The sequence below is a fragment of the Pan paniscus genome, chromosome 17 (genome assembly GCF_029289425.2).
Source record: "Pan paniscus chromosome 17, NHGRI_mPanPan1-v2.0_pri, whole genome shotgun sequence".
NCBI lineage: Eukaryota > Metazoa > Chordata > Mammalia > Primates > Hominidae > Pan > Pan paniscus.
Window position 1 is genome coordinate 54,675,206 of NC_073266.2, and position 26,421 is coordinate 54,701,626.

At 52.7% G+C, this 26,421-nt stretch overlaps 1 protein-coding gene across 50 annotated transcripts in view; it reads right to left on the reverse strand.

The window, feature by feature from the left end:
• The window catches only part of CELF4 (CUGBP Elav-like family member 4), a 323,167-nt gene that overhangs the window by 40,285 nt on the left and 256,461 nt on the right, over positions 1-26,421 (reverse strand). The gene's annotated exons all lie outside the window — the stretch shown is intronic.

Here is a 26,421-nt window from a genome sequence, read left to right on the forward strand (position 1 = left end):
CCAAGTCTGGTAATATCATGTAAGGGGCTACACAGGCACCCACACTCCATGCCCTCTGACCTCTCTCCTCCATGAATGAGATGTCCATGTTCATTCATTCATGCAGCAAGGTCCAATTCCTAAATCGCCGGGCATGTAGTAGATGCTCAATAAATACATGTTGCCATGAATAAATGAATCCATTTGCTCAATGAGCATTGGGGGTGGGGCTGCTATAAAACTGGCATGGTGATGGGTGCAAGGGACAAGGAGCTGACCTTCAGGAATCCTCAGAAGGTAGGAAATGAGTGTTCCCTGGAGATGAGTAGGCACTGGACATACTGCGGGAACAGAGCATGGAGTGATGAGCCCTGTAGGTATGAGGGGCTGAGAAAGACCTAAAAGGCCTGCGCTGGACCCTGAATGATCCATGGGCAGGGTTTGCATTGTGGGAGAGGCAAGGGGTGGGCACTGTGGGCCAGGGAACAGCACGTGCAAAAGCAGGGAGTGTGAAAGGGTGTGTGGTAGGAGGAAGTGGCAACATACACACACACACACCAATACATGCACCACACATATAGCCCAACACACACATACGCATACACACACCAATACATGCACCATGCATATACCCCAACATACACACACACACCGCAATACACACACCACACATATACCCCAACACACACACACACACACATACAGACACCAATACATACACCATGCATATACCCCAACACACACACACCCCCAATACACACACCACACATATACCCCAACACACACACACACACACACCCAATACATGCACCACACATATACCCCAACACACACACATACACACACACACACACCAATACATGCACCATGCACATACCCCAACATACACACACACCCCAATACACGCACCACACATACACCAACACACACACACACCAATACATGCACCACACATATACCACAACACACACACACACACCTCAACATACACACCCCCAATACATGCATCACACATATACCCCAACATACACACACATCCCCAATACACGCACTACACATATATCCCCACATACACACACCCCCAATACACGCACCACACACATACCCCAACACACACACACACCCAATACACACACCACACATATACCCCAACACACACACACCAATACATGCACCAACACATATACCCCAACATACACACACACCCCCAACACACACCAAAGCATATATGCCAACACACACACACATACACAGCAATGCATTACCCCAACATACACACACAGACACACACACAATACACACACCAATACACACCAATGCATATACCCCAACATACACACATACAGCAACATACACCCTAACACACATACATACACATACACACACCAAATAGACACACACCCCAACACACACAACCAACACCCCCACACACCCAACACACACACATACACGTACACACACATCAACACATAACTATGCACCCCAACACACACACACACAACATACACACATATACACATACATACCCCAACATACATAGACACACACCCAACTCACATCCCAACACACAAACCCAACCACCCAACATGCACACACACCCAACACACACACACCAACACACAAAGACACATATCCCAACACATACATAGACATACACACTAGCATACACACACCAATATGCACACCAGCACCCACCCCTCAACACAGATACACATACACACACAGATACACACACCCATACACTCCAACACATACACAAACACATATGTGCAGATACACACCAACATACACACACAGATGCACATACACATACACACAGATACACCAACACACACCTCAACATACAGACATAACACACACAGACACACACCCCAATGCACATACACACACACACACCCCTTCCTCCTCTCCCACCCACCCTGATCTAAGCACCTCCCCAAGGCAAAAGGCCTGGCCCCTCTCCTCTGACCTCTGGGAGCCTGGCCTGGGCCTCCAACCCTGGGCCCATTCTTCTTGCCTGCGCCTGGCCTCACAGTGCACCATGCCCTCCCTTGGCTCCATCTGGTTCCTCATCCACGGCACCCATGGCTGCTCCTGTGGCCCAACACAATGTCACCCAGGCCCTACATGACAAGAGCCTGAAGGACCCAACTCCCACATCACAGAACTCCTGCCGCCCCAGCCAGCACTGCTCAGCCCAGTCAACTCCACCTCCCTCCCCCGAGCTTGAGATGCCCTGCCCATGGCTGCGGCTCTGACTCAGTCCTCCAGGTGGTGGCTGTAAGATCAACAAGAAGAATCACAATGGTTCTCATTTCGCCCCCAGTTACTATGATCCAGACACTGAGAGCAGCACTTTATAGGTATGGCAGGTATTTGATTATTTCCACTGTTCAGATGAAGAAACTGAGGCACAGAGAAGTTAAATATCTTTCCCAAGAAATCACACCCAGTCACTGGTGAAGGCAGGACTCAGCCCCAGGTGGTCTGGACCGAGCTGAGCTTTGAGGGTCTTCCTTTTCCCCCCAGGCAGAGGAGGGTACCGCCTGGAGTTCTCACTCCCTCTCTTCCCTCTCCACCCCTCCATCTCTGCACAGACCACTGGCAAAATGCCCAATAACCACATTGCTTTTTGAGAGCTAGGGCTTTGGTTGAGAGCCCCAAGGGGTGAGTGGGTGGGGCACCCATAGCCTGCTGCTAGCTGCAAGGGAGTGGGCTCACAGGATTCCCCATTGCCTGGGGTCCCAGTTAGGCCTCACAGTCCCTCCCCAGTCCTGCCCATCCCTCTGATCACAGCCTGCCTGTCTTGAAGTCTCCTAGGTGCTCGAGGAGGTAAAGTTTTTCCTTTTGAGTCCTCTGGCCTTCCCCTCCCTTGAATGTGGGCTGAAAATGTCCTCTCTCGTCGTCACGCAGGAAGTCTGCCCTGCTGGCAGAATCTCCTCTAACTGCACTACCCCCTCCATGCCTGAAGCCCGTCCTTGGCCCCTGGGGCCTGTTCTGGGCAGAGGTGTGGCACCTGAGAAAGGGGTTTGTAGGGGTGCCTTTGAGGGGCTTGCAGTATGTTTGCAGAACCAGAGCCAGAACTTGGGTCTGTTCATTCCACCCTCTGGGGGCCCAGGAATGGCTCCTTCACTCTCATCTCTTGCGCTCTGAGAGGAGATGAGCTGGCCTAGGGACCCTGAATCAGGAGAAGCTGAGCCTTGGGATTCAGTACAGGTGAGGGGTCTGGGGACTGTCCCCACCTGCCCCCTTGCTGCCTCCCTCTCTGGCCTTCAGACCCTTGCCCTGTGAGTTTGAGTCAGGCCTTTCTGCAGGAGCCTGGGACACCACAGTGGCTCTATGTAGAAGTCACCTTTTGCTGGGGTGGTGGCACACAGCCGTCTCTCCAGGTAACTGATTATACATTTGATCTGCTACATTATCCTTACCAGGCGCACGGCACACGACAGACGGCCCTGGAGTTCTGTGGGGACTTTTCGCAGCCGAACTCTGTTGTCTAATGGGGTTTCCGCTGGCGTCTGGCACACTCTCCTGCATTTCACCCATCGCAGGATAATTTATAACATAATGGGGCTTTTTTTTCCTTTACATCATGCGGGAGCATAAATTATGGCCAGTTTGTCCTCGGCTTTCAAGGAGACAGACAAAGCAGGGCTATTCCAGCATGGGCGGGGGGAGGTTTCTGCAGGGGAGGAGGAGGACAGGGTGGTCTACAGGGCAGGAGGGGCAAGAAGAGGAGAGACCAAGGAATGGTGTTAAAAGCTTCTCATTGACAGGGCAAAGAATCTACTCCAGGTGGCCACAAATGCTAGGGAAGAAATAAAAGACTCACTTAGAGCTGTTTGTCTCTATTAACCATGGAGCGGGGGCTCGTTAGCTGGGCGCAGAGCTGCACAGTGATAAGGCTGTGTGTGGGGCAGTGGTCGCCGCCTGCAGACCACCTGGCCACAGACTTTCCAACATTAGCCACAGGCTGACCCTTATGGGGCCTCAAATCCTCCCAGCTGTGACCCAAATTTCCACAGTCACACAGAGAGGGTGAGTGGGCATGGGTCTCCTCGGTGCCTCCCGCCATCGCCAGAGACACAGTGAAAAACTCAGTGCTGGGGGCGGCCGTGCAAACCCCCTGCCCCTCTGACCCACAGCCCGTTTTTAATATTGACAGTGGGGCTTGGCTTTTTGTGGATGAACAGCGATAGAGAAGCTGCCTACCAGCCCACTGGCCATCTTCCCGGGGAGGTGCAAGGCCTCAGCGTCTTCCTTACTTGTCTAACCCGGGAGGAGTCACACTGGAATGAAGAGAGACTGACCTGGCGGCTGCAGCCACCATGCCCATTCCCCACACCTGAACACTGTGCCGAGAACCTCTAGCGACCCTGGGTTGGGAGTGGGTCTTCAGAGGCCACCTGGCCCAGCCTCCTCCATTACCACCCAGTTGCAGGAATGATGCTTCCTAATCACCTGCAGAAGGCCTGCTGGCCTCCCCGCGAGACCCAGGAGGGAGCCCAGAAGAACGTTGTCTTATGTGCCTCCAGAGCCCAAGTCCTGCCCTGTAGCACCAGCGGCTGCCCCCGCGCCCTCAGGACAGCCCTTCAGGGATGAACAACAGGTGTCTTAGATCTCATGGGACAGAGGTCCTTAGCCCTGGCTGCCATGGAAATCACCTGGAGGCTTCGACAAGCCAGGTGACTCGGGCTGGCCCCCGGGGATACGGATTTGAGGGATTGGTTGGGAGCCCAGATGTCAGTATTTCTGGTTTTGGTTATTTAAAGCTTCTCAGGTGATACCAACATGCAGCCAGGGCAGGGAAGGGATGCGATGGGATTGGTCTTCTCCAGGCTGCTCGTCTCTCCTCAGGCACTGCGTCCCTGGCCCTCCACCTGCCTGCTGGGATAGAGCCCTTCAGACTGCAAAATTCTGGGCCCTGTTGGTGCAGGGATGGCAGCACCCACCTTCTATGCCCTGACACCTGCCTGAGCCTGGCCATCCTTCCCATTGCTCAGGAGTCACCCTGTAAAGCTGTTGAACTAATTTCGGGAGGCGGGGTGAGGGGACTTCTCTAGGTCAGCATGCGGCTTAGCCCCTGAGGGCTTTGCAAGCCCCCTCTTCTTCCTCCTCTCTCTTCCCCTGTGCCCCTTCCCCCTCCATCCACCAGCCAGCCCTGCTCTGAGTGGGGAATCCCAGGCCCCTGTTTCTCAGGCCTCTGGGTTCCTTTCTATCCCACTTTGTTCCAGCCACCATGGCCCTCCTGGATTCCCTGCTGCCCACCCCAAGGAACTCAGAGGGCCCATGCTTAAGTACACGGTGTATTAACTCATGACTGATAATGGACTGCAGATAGACATAGAGATGGATGGATGGTAGACATGATTAATAGATGCTAGATATCCAGATTAAATGTTAGATGATAGATAGATACATAGATGAAAGAAAAATGATTGCAGAAAGCAGATAGATTTATGATGGATGGCACATAAATAGCAATGTGGATGGATGGGTGGCCAGGATGCTTCTGAGGACTTCAGGTAATGAGGTCTAAATGCAAAGGTCAGAAAATCAGTCACAACCACCCACACCTGCTGGGGTGCTGACTCTCAAAATAACAAGGAATGCTGTTCTGTTCAAGACCTATCTTGAACCAGCTTCTCTTTCAACACAGGTCCCTGCATCTCTACATTTGCCAATGGGTTTGCAGTTAACATAGGTTTCAATAGGGCTGGTTTACTGTGGACACCTGAAGATTCTCTTTGACGTTTTCCTGAACCTACTGGCAGGCTGAAATGACCTCTCAAGCCTCCACTGCACCTAATGAGGTCCTCCCTTCCTGCGTGGAGGGATGTCTCCCTTATAGGTGCCTGCTCTTAAGGGAGCACTGCTCCTAAGCCCTGTGGTGAGATGGCAGGTGTTGGCCCACATGGTTTATGCAGAGCTCCATGCATTCATTCTCTTGGTCAAAGACCATGCCCTCAGAGAGGATGATGGCAGCACACACCATGGGCCAAGCACAGCTCAGAGCACTTTAACCTTATGAAGTGGGCACCACTGTTCCCCATTCTACAGATGAGGAAACGAAGGCACAGAAAGGCTTGGCAACCAACTTGCTGGGGATCCCCAAGCTAATTCACAGCAGAGCCAGACTTTGAACCAGGTGGCCCAGCTCTCCAGCTCTCATCTAACATGCAGAAGGCAACCCCCTGCCCTGCTCACCAGAGGATGGTCATGAGGCCCTGCTGAGCTCAGGAGGGCAGGCGGCTCTGGGCACCTGGAAGGGCTGCACCATCTACAAGCCTTGATTCTTTCTAATGACTAATGAGATTGTGAGGGGGAGAGTTTGCTTTCTTGAGAGAACCAACTATTTTGAAGGGTGGCAACATATTATCTGTTGGTATGTGACTGGCATTGCTAACAACAGAGGAGCCTGTTCTCTGTTGTTAGAGAACAGAGAACAGAAATATTGCCTCTTAAGGGTGGCAATATTTGGTTACCGTGAAATTCCTTTAACAGAGTGGCACAAAATAATTTTCTGTCTCAGAAACCTGCATGCCAGCTCTGGGGCTGCCCTGGACCTCTCCTGCTATTCACCACTCAGTCCGGCAGTCAGTATTCAACAAACTATGCACAAGGGACTGTGTCAGGAGATGCAGGAAGTAGACTTGGTCCTTCAAGAAAAGTGCTTCCAAATTAGGGCCTGAGTGGCCCAGCTGTGGAGGGCAGACCATGATGGGGGATCGTGGGGTGAGAAGGGATGGGGGCTGGAGAGGGGGCAGTACACGGTGGAGCAGCAGGAAGAGTTTGCCATGCTGCAGTGTCCTCATGGATGAGGCCACAGGACACTGAGGTCAAGCTGCACTGCCTCTCTAGGGAAGGGTGGGGAGAAGGATGGAAACTTGGGGATGGGAGCTCAGAGGACAGAATGCAAAGACCTTCATTACTCAGCTCAAGTGCTCCAGAATTGTATTTTGAAAATCAAGACGTAGTCCTCCCACCCACAAGTCTCCAGGGGGTTCTGAGGATGACAAGCACTGTGGGGCTGCTCTGCCAGGAGCAGGTGGTCTGGGAGTGAAGGAAGCAGGTGAAGGCCCCCGCTTGCTAGCTAGTACGCCCCAGCTCGTCCCCCCACCTCCCTTCCCCCACAGCCAGACTCTGCTATCAGGGACACTGTCAGCTGCCCTTTGGATGTCCTGACAGTGGGCTCTGTGCCAGCTGGCCATCTCCACACATCCTGTCCACTTCTCACTACCATGTTCCAGTAGAATATGATGAGAGCACTGTTTGATAGATGAGTTAACTGAGGCTCAGACAAGCTAAGAAACTGGTGGAAGCTCCCCCAGGCAGTAAGTGGCACAGGTGAGGCTGGACCGGGTATCTCTGGTGGCTGCACCACCTTCTCTGTTGTGTGACATGGAGTATTACACAGCCCTGGAGTTTCATCTTTTGGGTTCTAAGCCTGCAGACTGGGCATTGCCCTCTTCAGGGAAGTTTTTGAAATGTGGTGGCTCTGGTCACCTCCACATGACTGATTTTGCCAGAAAGTGTCCTTTGTGATCACAAGGATCTGATAAGCTTTTAGGCCTCGAGTGCCTGAGAATGGAAGAGAAGTGGAGGAGGCAGCATGGAGGGGCATGGCTGGGAGAGGGCTTGATGCTGGGGAATTAAGGGCAGCCTGGTGTCTGGGAGGTGAGTGATGATGGTGCTGAGCTGGGGAGGCCAAAGAAGGTGGCTGGGCTGGAAGGAATGTTCCCTGCCAGCCCCAACTCTCCTTCCCTGTCCATGCACAGCAGCTGGATGGCCCAGGGCAGTGGAGCCCCCTGAACATGGGTCCCAGGCACCTCAAGCTTTGTCTGCTGGCTGCATCAGAAAGCTTCATCCACAGGTATATGTGACTATTTTTCAAATGCATCTAGATGCTGTTGTGATTTTAAAAATACAAATCCATTTAAAAGCGTTGCTGAATTCAAGGTGGAGTTTTGTCATTTTGCATTCTCTCAAACAATGGATACTCAAAGTAAAACATCTGTCAAGGGGGGCACTGATGAATTTTTGATGTTAAAAATGGCTCCTTAACCTTGAGAAGTCTGGAAATGCTGATCCAAGAAGGGCAGCGGGAGCTTGAGCAGGAGAAAGTGCCGCAGCTGAATTCCAGGCCTAGCGCATCTCACCCACAAGAGCACACATTACCTATCTAGAGGGAAGGATTGTGGTGGGAGGGAAGCAGGGACCACCCCAGACTTATAGTTAGTAAACTCACCTCAAACTACAACCTGAGCCCAGTTTCTGCCCTCCTCTGGGCCTAATCTTCAAATTTATCCTTTGATTCGACTAAGATAGTAATAACCAAGGGAGTGAAAATGATCGCCTGGGGGCCTAGACTGAGAGCTTTGTCTTCCCCTCTTCTCCTCCTCCTGTCTGTCTTTCTCCATCAGCCTTTTCAGCCTCCTCTACAACATGATCCATGACAATTTTCAGTTTTATTTTTATTTTTATTTTTTGAGATGGAGTTTTGCTTGCTCTTGTTGTCCAGGCTGAATACAATGGCATGATCTTGGCTCACCGCAACCTCCGCCTCCCGGGTTCAAGCAATTCTCCTGCCTCAGCCTCCTGAGTAGCTGGGATTACAGGCATGTGCCACGATGCCTGGCTAATTTTGTATTTTTAGTAGAGATGGGGTTTCTCCATGTTGGTCAGGCTGGTTTCGAACTCCTGACCTCAGGTGATCTGCCTGCCTCGGCCTCCCAAAGTGCTGGGATTACAGGCATGAGCCACTGTGCCTGGCAATTTTCAGTTATGAACATGAGTCGGCATTTCTGGTGATGTGAGGCTGAGAGCTGTGCATCTTCCCACTGCTGGGAGGCCCTAGTGTGATCCCTGCCTCACAACACAAGCTCAGGAAGCACTGTGAGAATGAATAGTGACTGTAACCCATGTACTCAAGAGGAGGGTTCATGTCAGAAAGCTCAAGATTGGGCAGGGAGCCTGGACCTGCAGATGCATCTCTTTCTACCCCGCACCCTGGTGTGGTCAGGGTCTGCCTTCAACGAAGATAAAATGTGAAACTCACCTTGGATTTAACGGCTGGAGGCTTGCATTTGGTTTCCCACCAGCCCTGTGATTGGGGCAGGGGTTCAGCCTAGTCTCTCTCCTCAGCTACAGAATGGGATGATCAGGACTGCCGCAGGGCTGACCTGAGGGCCTGGGCATGAGGCCACGGGTTTTTAGAATCCTTTTGATTTGTAGAATCCTTTCAGCAGCTGCTCACAGGGTGGTTCCCTCTACTCATCAACCTCCTCTGTCCCACCACATTGGGGACATCCCTCTTAAGTCTCCAGGGTCCACAGCTGTCCCTTAGAACATCTGAGTTTGGCCAACTCTACTATACCCATAATCAGATTCAGCCTCTTTCTAACCCTCGTGGAACTGACCAGTTCCTTGTCCCAACACAGCAAGGCCTGTGTTCCCTGCTGTGGTCTGGATGTGTGTGCCCTCCCAAAATTCACATGCTGAAATTCTAACCCCCAAGGTGATGGTATTAAGAGGAGGAGCTTTTGGGGGCGTGATTGGATCATCAGGACAGAGCCCTGGTGAATGAGATTAGCACCCTTATAAAAAAAAAAAAGAGGCCTGAGGGAGTTTGTTCACCTCTTTTCCACCACGTGCAATTACAGCAAGATGTTCTCACCAGATATGGAATCTGCCGGCATCTTAATCTTGGACATTCTGGCCTCCAGAACTGTGAGAAATCGATTTATATTGTTGATAAGCTACCTGGTTTATGGTATTTTTCTTATAGCAGCCCAAATGGACTACGACACTCCCACTGAACACCTTGTCAGTTCCAGGCACTAATGGTGGATACTGCATCAATGAGTTTTTCATTCCAGTACAGGTACATTTTAACAAGACTGTCCAAAGCCTTAATCCAAAGAAGTGGAGGATTGTGGTGACATTTGGGGGCAAGTGGGGGCAGATGTGAGATGGCTCAGGGCAAGGAGACCTTCCTGGGGCCCTTAAACCGCCCCACAGAAGTGCCCACTCATTCAGCCTTGGGAAGACTGTGGGTGGAGGGGGTGTCCCAGGAGAACTTCCTCCTGCCTGGCTTTTCTCCCTGCCACCGGAAGTGATGCGGGCAGGCCAGGTACTTAGCACAGTCCCTGGAATGGAGGAAACTTGCTGCGGTTATTAGTGGTGCCTAATGATATTTGCATAGATTAACAGACTTTAATGCAATCAGAATGCCACAATCCCGAGAAAATAATGAAGAACTCCATTACAAAGTCATAAAGTAACTAAGTCAATACAGTAATAACTTGATCCTGTGTTAGTAATAATTTCATCTCCCGCTGCAAGGCGATTTTGCAATGTGCACCGTTTCTGGACACTTTTATAAATTTCACCTTTGTTTGATATAATTAATTAACAAAATAAAAAATACACTGCTGGTATTTTATACAGTAAATTAGTCATTAGTCTAAACTGGCAGGCTGTAATAAAACTTATTATGATGGATGTGCTGGGATTTTTAACTTCTCTTCAAGTGGCCTGTAACCCTCTCACAGGCAAAACTCAGGGCTGTCTGATGGCAGTGGTTCAGGTGTATAGAAGGACCAGCAGGACCCCACAAAAGGGGGTTGGGGTGAGAGAGGGGTGGAAGCCTAGATGTGGGCCCACTGGGCTTGTGGAAACCCCTTGGGGACCTGCATCCTCAGCCCAGGCTCCTTCGGGCACAGTCTTAGTTTCCCAGGGCTGCCATACCAAAATGCCACAAACTGGGTGGCTTAGAGCAACACGGATCTATTCTCTCACGGTTCTGGAGGCTGAAAGTCAGAAATCAAGGTTTGGACAGGGCCACATTATCTCTAAAGTCTCCAGTGGGGTTCTTTCCTTGCCCCTTCCTAGCTTCTGGTGTTTCCCAGCAATTCTTGGCTTTCTTTAGTTGTAGCTGCGTCACTCCAGTCTCTGTTTCTATCCCTACGTGGTGCTCTCTCTGTATGTTCTGTGTCTGTGTCTAAATTTCTTTCCTCTTCTAAGGATGCCAATCATATTGGATTTAGGGCCAGTATGAATCCAGTATGACCTCATTTTAACTTGATTACATTTGCAAATACCCTATTTCCAAATAAGGCCATGTTCACAGGTTCTGGGTGGATGCAAATTTGGGGAGAAGACTACTTAACCCACTCCAGACACTGTAGGCTGTGAGATCACTGTCCTTATTCCTGCAGGAAGGAAGGGACAGGCCAAGTCATGCTGAGGTGCAATGACTTCCAGGTGAGTTGCCTAGCAGGGACTGGCTATTAGAAATCTATGGTATCCTAAGAGGTTATCTGATGGGCTAGAGGGGACTGTGAAGTCTTCGAAATGGTCAGCACCAATTCATGTCTATGGCTATTTCTCCTGGAGAATAGATTCAGAGCTTCCATCAGATTCTCAAAAGAGCCTGGCACCCCAAAGTGTGCTTATCTCTTTACCACATCAAACATATGGGGGTCAGAGAGGAAGGGATCACTAAAACCAACCAACTAGCAAACCAAATAGCCAACCACCTGACCCACCAACCACCTGACTGACAACTTCCAGATAAACAATTTCACAAAGTTTCCAGAAATCTTCCAATACCCCCCATCCCAAAAGGAGTGCAGATTCTGGGGCTTTAGAAGGGAAGCTGTTGAATATCTGTACTTCCACTGTGGCACGGGTGAGGGTGGGGGCAGGCTGGGGGACTCCCACGGTTCTGTGTCTAGAATGAGAACTTTGCTGGGGAGATGTCTTTGGATTTTGAATGTATTATCCTTCATCTCATCCTCCGGACCAGTTTCAGGTCATCAGCACATTTTAAAATAAGCTTCTATGTCTCCCACCTTTGAGAAGTTCTTGATAAAAATGTTCAACAGGAGGGTACCAGAGACAAGGGCCATGGCCATAGATGTCACCAGGAACCTCCCTTTCTGTCCAGCCAGCTCTGAGTTACCCTGGGCAACTTCGCCATCTGCCCCGAGTAAGTGACAAGATGCCAGCTTAGGCCCTGCTCCTATGCATGGGTCACCCACTTACCAACACAGACACCCAGCTTCCCTGCTCTGGCTCACCCTGGTGAACCACTGTGGTTCCTAAGTCACCATCATTTTCCCCCAAACGCTCTCAAGCCATCAGTTTGATGAATTTATTCTAGAACTTAGCCAAAAGTTGTCTTCAAGATCGCCAGCTGCTAATTTTTAGAATCCAGCCTCTTCACCTTTTAAAAACTTGGACCTTTGTCCATTTCTTGTCTCCACAGTGTCTCAAGTGACCTGCGGCAGCTCTGTCAGTGGAATACCCATTTCATTTGTCCACCTGAGGCCATGGCTCAATTTGCTCTGTCCTAGAAATACAACCTAATTTATGGGGCCAGATTTGATCTCCTTGACTTGTTTGGATATTAATTCTCTTTTTATGACGTTTATCAACATTTCCCATCCTGAAGACCAGCCTCTTTGCTAGAAAAGATGGAAGAAATGCAGAAGGTAAACTTCTCTGTTTTCCGCTAGTTTATAGTCTGCTTTTCAAGTAGATAGAATTGATGGGTCTCGGGCAGGGAGACATGCAATGTGTTGTTTGTCTTTCTGGACCATGTAGGTGAACTGCAATTCTCTTTCTGTCTCTGGGGCTCTGACTTGAAAGCAGGGAGGAGGCATTTCCCCAAGCTGTGCCTCACCTTCCTCCAGGAGGGGGCGCCCTGAAAGCACCAGTCCCTGGGCCTCTCCTGGATGCTGGCTTGGCTTGTCCCAGATCCCTGCCCCTGACCGAATGAATGAGGAGGGCTGCAAACGTCCCCTTTTCCTCTTATTGTTTTCCTCAAAGATGTCATCCAGTGGTCACTGGTGCCAAAGGCCTGGCTGATGCCTGAGAAGCCCAGGTTTGGCAGATCTTGAATCCAGATTGGGATGGTGTGGCTAACAAGCTGAAAGGATTATGGGTGGCAGGTAGATAAGGGGTTTGTTTTTGAAATGAGACATAAATTATCCTTGAATTCAGCAGCAGTAGGTCTGTGTCAAGTGGTGATGAGTCTAAACATACTGGCCCAGGTCAGAGACCACTCCATGCCAAGAGGGCTCAGAGCATGCTGGAGGCAGGGAGGCATCTGGGAAGAAGACAACTTCTATTTTTGGAACTCTTGCAATGCACCAGTCATCAGAAATAATATTATTGTTATTGCTACTTTACAGAGGAGGAAATGGAGGCACATAAAGAGGTTAAGAAGTTCACCTACAATCAAACAGTTAGTAATGGGTAGAATATGATCTGTACTTCACATCCCCATTCGAAATCCTGGTGTGGGCATGGGGAGTCTCCAACATACAGCATCCGAAGGGAGGCACCCAGGTGAAACCTAGAGTTGATCTTTCCAGCATTGGCGGCGAGAGGAAGAGGAACTGCACTGGGGGTCAGGGCCTGGGTTCATCAGGAGGCTGGTTCATCAGGAGGCTGTCCTGGTTCATCAGCAGGCTGTGTGACCTGTGCCCAATGGTGTCACTTGTGTGGGTCTTTGCTTTCTCTTGCAGATGTGGTAGTGTGAGATTGGTGCATCCCACTCAGCTGGAGAGGAGCTCTGTGAGGAGCTCTGAAGTCCTTGGCATGTGCAGAGACCCTCAGCCCTGTCCCCTTCCTCTGTGCTATCTCCTTCCTTTCTCCTTGTCCCCCACAAAAATCCTCATTCCAGTGACTTGGCACACCCATAGGCACCCCTGCCTCTTGGCTTGGCCATTCAACTATCTTTTTGGCTTGTTTGTTTCATATTTTATTTTGAGACAGGGTCTGGCCCTGTCGCCCAGGCTGGAGTGCAGCGGCACGTTCATGGCTTACTGCAGCCTCTGCCTTCCAGGCTCAAGCCATCCTCCCACCTCAGCTTCCTAAGACTACAGGTGTTACAGAGAGACTATAGCCTCCTGAGACCACAGCTGGCATTACAGGTGCACGCCACCATGCCTGCCTAATTTTTGTACTTGTTGTAGAAACAGGGTTTTGCCATGTTGCCCCGGCTGACCTTGAACTCTTGGGCTCAAGCAATCCACCTGGCTTGGCCTACCAAAGCACTGGGATTACAGGTGTGAGCCACTGCGCCTGGCCGGTTTGTTTTTAATGTGTTGGGTGACCATATAATTTATTGCCCAAACCAGGACCCTCGGGACCCTCATTGGTTTGAAAGGGAACACTATTAATAATTAGTCCAGGACAACATGCAACTCCGGCCTTGTCCTGGCACCTTGGGACTTGTGGGCATCCTGGTTTGGCTCTGTTGCCCTTCCCCTGCTGATGGCAGTCCTCCCCAATCTTGAAACGCTAACAGCCCTGCCTGTTGCTCCAGCCCACACCAGTGCCCTACCTGTGGGCCCCATCGACGGTCCAGCATCATTCTATGTCCTCCTGTTTCCTAAAGGAAGCTGTTGAACTGTCAGTCTCGGCTAGGTAGCAGTTCTGGGGCTGGTAAGTTAGCAGTGAACAGGAGGACGCCCCTTCACCCCCAAGGGCCAAACCAGGGAGCAGAATCTCCCCTCCAGCCTTTTCCCACCCAGAGGCCTTAACTGGGCCAGGTGAGGAACACACCAGACTGAGGCCAGACTGGGCAAGCAGCTCAGGCCTACAACCAGAAATCAACTAGGGAGATGTTGACAGCGAGCAGGGAGAGAAGAGGGGAGCAGGGGAGATTGAAGGCCAGGCTAGGCATCAGGGGGTGCAGTGAACTGGGAGGCCAGTGGAAAGGCCACTGGAAGGGGTGGAATGGGTATAAGGTTTCTTTCCCTCCCTTTCCTCTCCCTGGCCCATCACAGTTATAAGCAGATCACCTGCTATCAGTGAAATGTAGCAGGTGGCGAGGGCACCAGGAGGCCACTACCCGCCATCTGCCAAGGGGCCTTGAATCCCACCATTAGAGCCTCATCTCTTTGGGGTAAGCATTGCTGTCTTCAGAATTCTCTTTTAAAACGCAAGATCACTTTATCCAAGCAGTCAGCCTCTCATGCTTTCACATGCATTCCTCATCAGAGCACGGTCCTCCAGCAGCAGCTGGCTCAGAGCCCTTGACAAGGTGCAGGACCACTGTCCCCAGGAGGAAAGGTCCTCCTAGGCAGCAAACTCTCCTAGCGTTATCTGGGATATGTCATCCTTTCTAGGTCTATTTTTTTTTAAGATAAAACTTACAAACAGTGACATGCGTACATCCTAAGGATATAATGTAATAAGTTTTGACAAATGTGGACACCCACACCCCTGTGAAGATATAGAGAATTTCCGTTTCCCCAGAAGTTCCCTCATGACCCTTTCCAGGCAGGGTCCCCAAAGGCAGGTTCCTCAAAGGCACCCAGTGCTCTGAACGTCTTTCACCACTTTTTGGTTCTGCCTGTTCTAAAACTTCGTACATTAATCTAGTTGTCTGTGCCTGGCTTCTTTCGCTCGTTGCAATCTCTGTGAGATTCATCGGTGGGGCCTGGGCCATGCAAAGGCCCAGATGCCAGACCCTGTGCCCTCTGGCTGTCAAGTAGCAGGCTGCCTTCTCCAGGGATTCAGCAGAGACTGTTGGGTGTTTGGGAAGCAGGAGTCCCTTGGCCAGAGGCGCAGCCACCAATGGTGCACAGTTCTACTATTAACTGTCCTCCTTCTGTGGTCTGCACTGGGCTCAAGGGATCTGCTGGCCTCAGCTCCACGAATGGGCTAAGGATTAAAGGTGTCTGCTAGAGTTAGGGTGAGAGGCCCAGGAGGCTGGGGTCTCAACCCAGGGCTGCAGGAAGGAGTGATGGCTGAGCCTTGGGGCCCAGGAATATCATGAGAGTGTGTATAAAATGGCCCAAGGATCTGCAGATGCTGGTTCTTCCAAGGAGAAGGATCATAGCTTTTCTCACCATGACAGCCACCACTCTGGTCCCAGCCATGTCCACCTCTCCTGTGTGACTGCAGTGACCTCCTGACTGTCCTCTGTGTCCACACAGCAGTCAGAATGAGACAGTGCATGTCACTGCTCTACTCAAGGCCCCTGGTGGATCCCTGTTCCACTCTGAATAAAATCCAGTTTTGGCTGGGTGTGGTGGCTCACACCTGTAATCCCAGCACTTTGGGAGGCCGAGGTGGTTGGATCACTTGGGGTCAGGAGTTTGAGACCAGCCTGGGCAACATGGCGAAACATGGCAAAACCCCATCTCTACTAAAAATACAAAAATTAGCTGAGTGTGGTGGCACACACCTCCCAGCTACTCAGGAGGCTGAGGCAGGAGAATCGCTTAAACCTGGGAGGCAGATGTTGCCGTGAACCGACATTGCGCCATTGCACTCCAGCCTGGGCGACGGAGTGAGACTCTATCTCCAAAAAAAAAAAAAAAAAATCCAGTCTTAACAACAGTCTACAAGATCTGATAGGATTCTCCCCTTCTCTCCTGCTACTCTCCCCTCACTCCCAGTTCCACTCCAGCCAAGCGGGGCCCGGTCCTGACCAGGAACACCGCTAACATGCTGTAGTCATGGCTTTCCTTTGGGGTTCTAGCATACTTTCTGCTCTCTTCCCTAGCTTGTAAGTCCCAGGAGGGCAGCGGTCACCTAGCACTTAGCATAGGGCCTGGCAGGTGGCTGTGCTTGCTAACCTTCTGTGGAACAATTCAATGGAAGAATGAAATGCTGCTTCAGTTCCCCAAAGGGATCTGTGGCCCAGAAAGGCTAAGAGCAAGTAGGCAGGATCCGAGCAGGCAATGCTGGGCCAGGCAGAGAGGGCTCCTGGGGTGAACTCCCTCCCAGGCCCCCACTCAGTCACCGCACCATGGGGGAGGGCGCTAAACAGAGGCAGACCAGAAGAGGCACTGCAGCAGGGGCCGGCATCAGACCATGAGCTAGGCTGGGGGCTCCAGAAGGCAAGACATTTGTGTCTCTTAAGCCTACTTGTTGCAAATATTTTCTTGATTTATATGTTGTTTATATGTTGTTTCACTGGCCCATCCCTTAGAAGTGAGGGGAGGAAAAAGGGATGGCCAGGGCCCAGTCACCTCTGGGCAGGGATGCTCCTGGGAGTGAGGGTCCCAGGGGCCTGGTATGGGGGCCGGGCAGAACTGGGACAGGATGGGAGCCTTGGGCCATGTGGAACCCTCCCACTCAGAATGTCGGGCTCACAGGGACAAGGGATCCAGGCCAGAGGCCCCAGGAGGAAGGTGTGAGAACCAGGAGAGGCTGGCACTGCGGGCTCGGCTGTCTCCTGCGGCGTGAGCACTGCTGCCTCTCTCTTCCCTGTGTGTCACTTAATGTTTGCAGTTAAGTATTTACAGATATGTTCCCATGGCAACCAAAGCCTCAAAGTTACTCTCACAATTCTGTTTTCTCAAATGTGTTTCTCTGGCTGATTGCACAGGGTTTTCTGGAAGCCAGCCAGGCTGAGTGAGTCACATTCCCTGCCCTGTGCTCCCATGCTTTTTCCCTTCCCCCTCCAGGGTCCAGCCAGCCAGCATGGTCCCCACCCCCATCTCTCCCACGCTGAACAGAGCTCCCGGGCCCATACTCCCCAGCTTGGTCAGGTTGTCCCAGGGCCTGGAGTGCAGAGCCACAACCCCCACCATCTAGACCCTCCAGCTCTCTGGATCATTGCAAGCTTCCCCTTCCAGGAATCCTTCTCCAGCTTCCCTGGCCCATGAGGCAGACCTGAAACTGCCCCCACCCCATGCTTCTTGAGGTTCCTTAAAGGTGGGGTTTTCCGCCTTCACTTCTGACCCTGGACACCTGGCCTGGGGGCCCCATTCACATAATCCCTGCTGTTGTAGGTGTTCACTGAACACACCACACTCCCTTGTGCCTGCTTGTTGCATGTGATCCCATGCTCCAGCACTTTTTTTTTTTTTGATACGGAGTCTTGCTCTGTTGGCCGGGCTGGAGTGCAGTGGCATGGTCTCGGCTCACTGCAACCTCCACCTCCCAGGCTCAAGTGATTCTCCTGCCTCAGCCTCCTGAGTAGCTGGGATTACAGGCACCTGCCACCGCACTTGGCTAATTTTTGCATTTTTATTAGACACAGGGTTTCACCACATTGGCCAGGCTGGTCTCGAACTCCTGACCTCAGGTGATCCTCCCACCTCGGCCTCCCAAAGTGCTGGGATTACAGGTGTGAGCCACTGCTCCTGGCCTCCAGCACTTTCTTATGGCACTGCCCTGTGGGTCCCTGTCCTGCGCATTCAGCCATTCATTTCCTTAGCTCCTGCTCTGGGCAGGGCACTGTGCAAATTGCCAAGATACAGAGAGGAACAAAGAGTCCCTGTCTGCACGGAGCTCATCTCTAAGTGACAAGGGGTGGATAATGAATAAGAAACAATCAGGGTAGTGATATATGCCATGAATAAAATAAAACAAGGAAGCAGATGGAGGAGGTGGGGCTGCATTAGGTTGGAAGTCAGGACAGGTCGTGGGTAGAGGGACACAGAAGCTGAGACAGGGTGAGCAGCAGTGGCATCTGGGGGTGCCTGGCAGAGGGAGCAGCTAGTGCAAAGGCCCAGAGCAGGTAAGTTTGAGGAACAGCCATGAGGCCAGGCGCCTGGAGCAAGAGATTCAGGCAGGCACTAAGGCAGCAGGGCTGGGAGCGGTAAAAGGCTTGGACTTCCATGTAAGTGAGGATGCCCAAAGCATCTGATTGGGCCACTGTGTAGAGAATGCAGTGGTGGGGTAGGAGACACAGGAGGAGGCAGGCAGATAGAAAGGAAGGGGGCAGTTGTCCAGGAGACAGAGGATACTCCAAGTGGGCAGGGATGGAGGAGAGCTCAGATGAGCAAAACTGTGGCACCAAAGCAGCCAAGCTTGGTGGAGTGTATGTGGGAGGTGAGGGCTGGAGAGGATGTCAGTGTGACTGCCTGGGGTCCCAGTGGGTCCTATTGCCCCAGCTAGACTGAGAGGCCACTGCAGGTGCTGCCACCGCCCCCTGTCCCTGCCTGATTCCTTGTTTCTATCCTCCGCCAGACTGGACACTAAAAGAAGGCAGAGATGGGGGCATGGGTCCCTGTGATGGCTCAGTGTCCAGCCCAGCATACCCGGCAAAGATGGCTGCCTCCCCGCAGCCCCAGAAGTAGCCCTCCCCCAGCAGGACAGCTACCACAAAGTCCCAGGGACAGGTGTCTCCCTCCATCTGATTGCACTGGGGGCTGCCTCGTGCCAGGCATGGGGCTGGACCATGTGTTTCTCCCAGCTCAGCCCTGCTCCAGGTTGGGGGTTCTCCTCCTCTGGGCTGCCCTTCCTCAGGTTCCATGAGCCTGGAGATGCAGAGGTGCTCAGAGCTGGAGCCCAGGCTGAACCACCGCTCTCTGTTGGACCCTGCTGGGAGCGTGAAGGCTCTGAAGGTACCTCCTTTAAAGAGCCGGAAGGCCTCACTCGGCTAATGGCTCATTGAGTGGCTGTTTTGCTACCATAAGTGATTTCAGTCACTAGCCCTTAATTGATCTTATCCACACAATACATATGACACAGTGTGGGAAAGTTCCTGTCCACGGAGCAGGTAGGTCTCTGGCATGGCATGCCATGCCACCCACCTTTCCCCTTCCCCCTGCTCTACTGGCCTCACCACCACTGTCCAGACCTCCTGCCTGCTCTGGGCAGGGGTCATTCAAAACTGGGGAACATCGAAAAACTCAGGCCATCCAAAGGGTTGAACAGCATGCAAACCACTTTGGTTGGCTTTGGAATATATGTTGACTTTCACAGCGAACAAGTTGGATGCTTATGGGAATTTGGGCCGTATTAATAAAACTCCCAAGAATACACTGGAAGAACTGTCCAGAATGCCCACCGGCCACCCCTTCCTGGCACAGGTGGATGGAGTTACCTGTCCAATGCCCCACCTCATCAGAGCCCCTCCCCTCCCCTTCTCCTATCCTCTCCTGCTGCTGGAGTTGGCTAAGCCCCAGTGTGTGGGGAGAATAGGATTCCTGTCTGTATCCACACAACTTGAGCCCCTAAAGTGCTTCCTTTAAGTGGCCAGAAGGCCTCACACTGCCTCTGTCCCCTGATCATTGGGGCAGGCACCCCTCTTATTGAATGGGAATTATCGCCCCCAACATCAGCCAGCAACATGGCCCCTGGGAGCCCCTTCTGATGAGGGCACAAGCTGCACAAAGGGAAGACAGACATGAGGACACCTATGAGGGAGGATGCACATCAGTGACCACATCTGAAGACGCTGGGATGACACTGGGAAACACAGCTTTCCTGGAGGTGGGGAGGTGGAGGGAGGGAAATGGATGGGTGAGGATGGACGCCTCCCCAGGCTTCCAGGTGGGAGGCACAGCAGAGTTTCCTGGGTGCTGCAGGGGATGGAGAATGTGAGCCTGAAGCTTTATTAGGGTGTGTGGTGTGTTCTGAAAGTCAGACTTTCTCCCAGACCAGCAGGGTGAGCCTTCAGGAGGCAGAGGGTGGTGGGGGGGCAGGCAGGCTGGCTGGTTGCAACAGCTCCCTCCAACGGCATTGCTTCCTAGTCCACTTTTTCCTTCAGAGTGGTCAGGAGCAGCCAGGAGCACAGGCTGTCTGAGGGACAGGGTGCACCAGCTAGGCCAGGCACAGAGGAGGGGTGGGAGAGGAGAGTGGGAAGGGGGCTCCATCTCCTGCAGAAACTGGGGGCCCCTGGAGGGTGCTTAGCAAGCAGGGAACTGAACACTGTAGGAGGGGAGAAAGAATGAAGCAAAGATGGTGGAAGAGAGGAGAAGCAACAGGCATGAAAGTACCATTGTTCTCAGCACTTCCTTTGGCTCTTTTGAACCCCCTGGGTGAAGGCTTGCTCTGGCTAGAGGCATGACAGAAGTGCAGCAGAGCCGTGGCCCCTGGGAGGCCCAGAGCCCACAGGCATTGAAGGCTAAGGGGATTTGGCTCTGTTCCCTCCTCCCACCTACCCAGGCCCCCTGCAAAGCTTGCTCTGCAACAGGGAGAGATTAATATTTGAAATCCTGGCAGAGGTCTCCTTCCTCCACTCCCCACCCTTCACTTCCCCACAAAAAGGAAAACAGTCGTTGAAATTGAAAAATGGTGCTCAGTGAAGGGTTTAAAGACATTTTGAATTTAAAGTATATTTTAAAGGTCATTTTCAGCAGTAATTATGTTATAATAGTGGGGCTCTTAGCAAAAGGCAGTCCCCACAGTAATATCAGACCAAACGGGAATCGGGGAGAGCTTGGATCTGCAGTCCTCAGAACTAGGCTGGGCAGAGGTGAGGCGGGTGGGGAGAAAAAAAGGGAGGCAACACGTCCTCCTTTTTAGAGCCACATCTCGGTCACTGCTGGCTCTCCAGGTCCCCAGGAACAGGGAACTACACAGTTAAATTTGGCCCTGGCATGGAAGCGTCCTCCAAAATCCCTCCCAGGCTAGCCTTGTGGGCTTTGGGGGATTCACAGGACCCTCTGATGAGGCAGGTCTGGCCTCCTGTCTGACGGGACATTCTACCTCCTCCCCACCCCACCCCATGTCCTTTCCTTCTGTTTCCAGACACTGTCATTCTGTGGCCCTCCTGGCTGTAGGCATCCCAACCCCTCCTGGAGACAAGTCCCTGGGGGTAGCATCATAGGAGAAGGCTGCCCTGGGCCCCAGCCCCATGGTAAGTGCCAGACACCTGCCTAGGCCTGTACCCACTACTGCCTGACCCAGGGCCAATGTTGCAAGGAGCCTTCATTTGGCATTTCTTGCCCATCAGTTGTGCTCTGAATTTTTTTGAACAGACTGGGACATGAATACACTGGCTATTTGTCTGAACCTCACCATTTTCTACCCTATATCCCCAACTTACAAACCCACGCACCCTGGGCTCACATTCTCCCTCAGTGAAGGCATCCATTCTTTGCCGGAAGCATCGCCCACACAGATGCTTCACACAGGCTTGTGGAAGCAATGCACGGAAAACACATGCATGAGCACCTGCTATTAACCAGAATCAAAATATTCTAGAAGGGCTGGCTATGGGTGAGACACTGACCAGGCCCCAGGGGGTTCCATGAGACAGCAGGCTTCCAGACTATGGGGAGAAGACACTGCAGAGGGCAGTGAGGAAGGGATATAGCTGGGATTGTAGGAACAGCCAAAAGGGCCCATGGTGGGGCAGTGGGTGGAGGTAACCTGGGAGGGCTTCATGCAGGAGGTGTGTGGGGCATAAATTCAAGGACAAACCGACCAAAGAATGAAGAACAAAGAGCCAAGAATAAAGAAATGAGCTTCAGCTTCAGCTTCTTTCAAGCCTTGGCCACTGCCAGTCCACCTGGGGAGAGGCAGGTTCATTTTTAGGCTTCTGCTGGGTCCCCCAGCTCAGCAGAGCTCTGGAGGTGGGGTGAGGAGCACAGAACCAGGCCTGGGGACAGCACTGTGTGGTGTCTCCCTGCCCTCAGCCGCCCTGCCACTATGGGCTTCCTTTCGGGGGAAGTAGAAGCGGAGCACCCAACTAAGCAGTGCTGCCCCTTCCATCAGCCCTGGGGTGGCTCTCCGCAAAAGGGAGGCTGTCCACAAAGAAAATTGAGGGTCCAGAAGGGAGGGGGAGCAGGTGGGGGCTGGAAGTCCCAAACAGGAGCCAGCAGTGGTCCCAATTGGCCTCCACAGGAATAGGGTTCCCAGGTGGGGGAGCATGGCTCAGGGATGGTGGTGGCAAAGGGACTGGTGGGAATGTGGCCCAGAGCCTTGGAGGTGGCCACAGCGTGGAGGGGAACAGGAGGAGGGGAAGGGGTGAGATATAAAAATATCTGGGAGAAGTGCAACGCTGGGCTACAGTGTTATTAAACTAAAGCATCTTATAAAACTCGAGCCATTAATAACAGGCTGCCGCCACGTTGGGGTAATTTATTCAAATTGCGGGTCCGGGATGGAGGAGCAGATGTTTCAGAGCTGCTGGTGTCACTGAATGAGTTTCAGAGGAGGAGGGGTGGTGCCAGCATTCGCGGGGGCTTGGGGCGCCGCGCACCCTCCTTTGTCCCTCTTAGCAAATGTCTCCACTCCACATTCCACAACACGGTGGAGACTCACCCAGTCTGCTGGAAGGGAGGAGGAAGGATCAGACTGTGGACAGCTAATTTAGGTCAGCAAGTGCCGGGATAGAAAACTAGGGTGTAGGACAGGCAGGCAGGTTCCTCTGTCTAGAGTGTAACAGCTCCCATCCCGGCCTCTGCTGGCCTCTGTACTCTGCTATCCCCTCCAGTTGAAATGCTGACTCCTACACAAAGTCACCCATGGTTTTCCCAGACCCACAGTGGGGTGGTGCTGGGAGTCAGATGGCCTGAGAATCAGATGGGCCTGGGCTCCTTCCTAAGTGCACCACCCACCAGCTGGTGACCCCAGCAAGTGAGCTCATGGGCCTCAGTGTCCTCATCTATACAATGGAGCAGTGATACCTAAGTCATGGTCTGGGGGAAAAAGAAACACATTGACCCACAGGAAGGCCTTGGCCCACTCCAGGGGGCTACTAAGGTAGGTTGGTGTCTGGTATTGAACCTGATGGCCCTCACTGATGGTCAACTTAGTGCTTTGATTCTACATCTGTCCCTCTCTTCTAATTGTTTCCTTGGTTTTACCCTCAGCTCCAACCAACTGTAAACACCCTGAGGCCGAGAATCACGTTGGCCTGGGAATTGGAGGGGGTATGGGGCACCCACTCTGCTTACAGCTGAGTTGGTGCACTGGAAAGAAGGACAGGACCCAGTGGGCTTCTGCCCTGATGGGGAAGAGGCATCAAAGCTCGCACAGGCCTTCCCTTAGACTCAGCGCAGCCCCCTGGGTTTTGAGCAAACCTGGGTCCTGGTGGGGGGCCAGGGCCTCAGGGTTGGGATGTGGCCACAGTTTCTAGGACAGAGACTGTCAGGCAGTCCCTGAGGACTGACTGTCAAGCCCTGGGGCAGAGCGACTTCTGTAGATGGAAGCCCTCCTGCCAGATCTGCCTTCGGGCAAAGCAGAGGCGCCCTGTGAAGTCGTCTTGGACTCTGTCACTCCCCTCCTGGCGTGTCTAATGCTAGGGCCGGGGGCACTGCTCTGCTGATGTCTTCATGCCTGTGAGTGACTCCACCTGGCTCGTGGGTGACTTGCTGTGGATGTGTTGATTTTTACTTCTTACCTCTGCCCCAGGACAGGGGACACAGAATGGGCCCAACAAATTCAGAGTGCTTTGACTCCCAACTTCAAATGTGTGAAAGGAGATTTTCTCCTCCTTTGTCTGCTTGGCAGAGCCGGGTGGCCGCTCACTGAGTGGCTTTGGGTGTGGCCTAGCCCAGTCAAGAGGTGCTCTGTGCTGCCCCTGCCTGGGGGTCCCAGCCTTGTGCTTGGACTCTGGCCAATCACTGGCAAGAGTCCTTCAGTGGCCCCGATGGCATGCCGTGGTGAGCGGTGAGCGGATAAAAGGAAATGTCCCAGTTGGAGGCCGACACGTTTCTTCCCATGGGGCCCAGTGCTGATGGTGCCACCAAAACGTAAGGAGAGGAGAATGGGGAGGGCCCTCTGTCCCCAACACGGCTCTGACCTGAAATGACACCGCTACAGTGATACTCCGTCAGGGCGAGATTGCCGAAGCAAATTCTGCACTTGACAGGACAGCATCGCTGCATTTCTCAAATGCTGGGGCCCAGGGAGAGGGGAGAGGAGCCACGTTTGCCACCTCTGTGGTCTGGCCACTTTAGGCATGGGGGCAGGTGGGAGTGCTGCTTGTCAGAAGGCTTGGGTGAGACAGAGGGGGCCACCAAGTCTTCCCCAGGAGCGGTGAGGGAAGGTAGGTGGCTGTGATGGCAGAAGGGGGCTTGTACTCCACTCCCAGCCTGGTTGTCCCCCAGGGTGCTCCCCGCCCACCTGGCTGTGAGGGTCAGTGGCAGCCGCCTGCCCTGTGCCTCTGCTCTGGGCAAACTGGACCTGCTCATAGCTCAAGGTTCATTTCAAATGAAGGAGAAATCGCAGCCCCACACTCGTGGGGCAATCAGCACGCTCTGTGATGAATGGAGCCTGTGTCACTCAGCGAAAATGAATATTTCTTTGTGATAATGGCCAGATGGTAGCAACTCTCCGATCCAAATTAAAACATGCATGATAAATGCCAGGAAAACAGAGGAAGACAAAACCCCAACCTGGAGTGAATTCTCTCTATAAATCATCCCCCCGTCCCCCGCTCCCCCACCACCACAGCGGCCCTGCTAATAGCCATTAAATTATTAAGATGTGCCGCAAGGAGAATGCCAATGTCAGTGGCATCGGCCCCACTGCCCACCCCATGCCTGTGGGGTGGGGGGTGGGGAGACGACAGAGGGGGCTGCTTTTAGACCAGCAGAGAGCCTGAAGGTAGGGAGGACGTCTGCGTAGAGATGGGCCTCATGGTACAAGCACAAGGAAGCTGTGGGGCCTGGTGGCCAGCCAGGTTCTGTGGAAGGCCAGACCTGGCTGCCCTCAAGGAGGGCACAGTCTCTGTGAGAGACAGGAGTTAACTGACATAAAGGCTCAGACAGAGGGCAGGGAAAGGGTTCGGAGCTGGGAAGGCCAGTGGGGACCCGCTGGACAAAGCATTGCAGTGGGGTGTGCCGTGACGAAAGCTCTGACCAACAACGTGGAGCTGGGCAGGCGGGAAGGGTCAGAGATGACTTTCTGAGGATAGACATGCGCCTGAAAGTATGCATGTTCCTGGAGGTCTGGAGGCAGCAGGTCCTGGGCAGGGCAGGGATGGCTTTGGGGCATACATTTCATAGCAATGACGGGCTCCTGAACCTACAGTCTAATTCTCCTGCCCCCTGCCCAACCCCTCATGACTGGAGGCTGCATTGGTCTCTGGATGGTCCCTCTAATTCCCTTTCCAGTGATCCCTGCAGGTGACCTGTCTTCCTAAGTTCAGCTTCTGTCAATCACCAACTCCCTCTCTGGTATCAAAGACTCCCCATCATCTTCTGGAACTGCCTCCCCACCCCAAACTCCTTTGCCTAGCGTTCCCTGAAACCTCTTCTCTGGCCAACTGGTTTCCTCCTTTTGCCCTGGGCAGGCTTTAAGCCATGGCTTCTGCATTCCTGGTCTCAGCAGCTTTTCAGCCTGGAACCCCCTCCAGCAGACACTGTCCTCCAGAGACCCTTCCCTGACTGCTCCAGCGGGCACAGGCCACCCCTCTGCCATGCAGGATGTGCTGTCTCCTCTACTCAATGGATGCTCAGCATGCTGCCGGCTGATCTCCCTGCCCCCAGACTGTAAGCTTCTCTAGGGCCCAGAGCACAGAAGAGGCTTGAAGACATCTCCTCCATGTATCTGTCTGTCATCGCCCATCAGCTCTCCAGGAGCAAGGACTGTCCCTCGAAGTTTAAAGTTATTTGCAACTGGCCATTTATGTGCAGGCCTCAAGCCTCCTAAGACATCTAGGCCAGTCAGCCAGTGCCAGGATTTGGTGTCTAGGACGTTGGGATCATGGATTTTCCCCTGATAAGGGTCCCGGCTGACCTCTAGATTTCTGCAAAGCCTTCGTCATTGCCAGGCCCTAGACAGACA